Here is a 2,230-nt window from a genome sequence, read left to right as displayed (position 1 = left end):
CTTGTCCCATGGGATAAGGATATAAGGAATTCCCATTTTATGTTTGATACCAAATTCCTTACAAAATGAAGTAAAATTGTTGCTAGTATAGGATGGCCCATTATCTGTCTTAATGAGTGTAGGCAATCCCATAGCATTAAAGGCTTATAAACAATGATCAATTACATTTATGGAGGCCTCTCTGGTATGTAGAGAAGCAAAAAGAAATCCTGAAAAAGTGTCAATACAAACATGTATATATTTTCATTTTCCAAATTCCGCATACTGAGCTACATCCATTTGCCAAATATGATTAGGCATAAGACCTCATGGATTAACTCCTAAATGCGGCACTGGAGATAATGTAATACATTTAGAACATTGTTTTACAGTCATTCTTGCCTGTTCTTTAGTGATCTTGTGTCGGAGCCTTAAGGTATGGCTAGAGAGATGAAATTTATCATGATCACGTCTAGCCAAAGTGACAGGAGCTGAAATTAAGGCCTCTTCTATCAGAGCCCTGTCGATGTAATCATTGCCCGCAGCTAAAGGTCCAGGAAGACCAGAATGAGCTTGTATATGACCAATACAAAATAGATGTTTTTGAGCAAGAATGATGTTTTGCAATTGTGAAAAGAGAGATTCTGCTGGCCTATTAAAGTTAAACGTACCAAAAATCTCCAATAAGGGAATTGATTGTGCAACATATAAACTATCAGTAAAAATATTAAAAGCATCATTTACAGACTGAAATACATTCAGTACTGCTGTCAGTTCTGCTACCTGAGCTGAGAGCCCAGGAGTCTATTTGTTGATTATTTATAAGCTATCCAGCTCGCCCTTTAGAGGATCCGTCAGTAAAAATCAATAGAGCATTATATAAAGGCTGTAAGGAAGTCATTTTAAGAAATATAACCTCATGCACATTTAAAAATTTTATCAATCTATCTTGAGGATAATGATTATCTATAGTTCCTATAAATCCTATTTGAGCAAGCAACCAATCTGTACTGTGCTGCTTCAGCCAAGTATCTTGGTCTACGCTATAAGGATGAACAATGATATCTGGCTCTTTGCCAAAATAAGTTAGTGCCTGTTTCCTTCCAAGTATGATCATCTGAGCTACTGCTTCATAATATGGCAGGATATTATGTTTAGGAGAAATCCTCATATGCATCCACATTAGAGGAGCCTTTTGTCACAACAATCCTCTAAGCATATGGATCCTATTAAAAATTAACAGATGTAAAGGCAAAGAATAATCTATATAAGTGACAAATTGTACTTCAATAGCTCTTTCCACTTGTTGTAGGCCAGCAATCCTTCTGAGGTTAAAGATCTAGGGAAGGTAGGATCAGAACTCCCTTTAAGAATATCAAATAAAGGTTTCAATTCCCCTGTGGTAAGCTTTAAATAGGGGCAAAGCCAATTAATATCACCTAACAATTTTTGAAAATCATTTAAAGTTTTTAAGTTGTCCCTGCAAATAACTATCTTCTGGGTGGAAACAGCTTGATTTGTAAGTCTAAAACGCAAATTATTATAAAGATCCTGAGTTTGTATCTTCTCAGGAGCTATTTGTAGTCCTTTATCAGCTAAGGCTTTTTGTAAATCTCTATAACACAAAAGCAAATCCTGGGGGTCTTTTCCCGCTATCAAGACATCATATGTGTAATGGATGATGTAAATCATGGGCCATTGTTGTCTCATAGGCTGAATGGCCTGTGCCACAAACTTTTGACATAAGGTAGGACTATTAGCCATACCCTGTGGGAGAACTGTCCATTGATATCACTTCATAGGTTCTTTAAAATTTATAGAAGCAATACTAAAAGCAAATTTTTCACAATCCTCAGGATGTAAAGGAATAGTAAAGAAACAATTGTTTCCAAGTGCAGCGGGTAGCCATGGCAACCTGCGCATACACTCCAATAGGAAAACCAACCTGATTAGCATTGCCTTCATATTGACCTTCTCCCAAAAGCATGTTAGCATCTCAGTCAGGATTACCTGTCTGAGCATTTAAAGTGGCAATTTTCTTACTGGTTTCTCACCATTCAGAATCCCAAAGTAAGAAAACTCCTCCTGATAGAGCACCCTTACATAGAGTCTTCCAATCTTGGGGGGTTAAGTGAGATTCCATGACAGTATCCAATAATGCTTGTGTAAAGGGAGCTGTGGGGCCATATTGTGCAACAGCTGTTTTTAACTCCTTTATCACCTTGAAATCCAAAGTCTGGTATTGTCGGAT

Source organism: Mus musculus, chromosome 13 (genome assembly GCF_000001635.26).
Source record: "Mus musculus strain C57BL/6J chromosome 13, GRCm38.p6 C57BL/6J".
NCBI classification, from domain to species: domain Eukaryota; kingdom Metazoa; phylum Chordata; class Mammalia; order Rodentia; family Muridae; genus Mus; species Mus musculus.
This window is presented reverse-complemented; position numbering follows the sequence as displayed.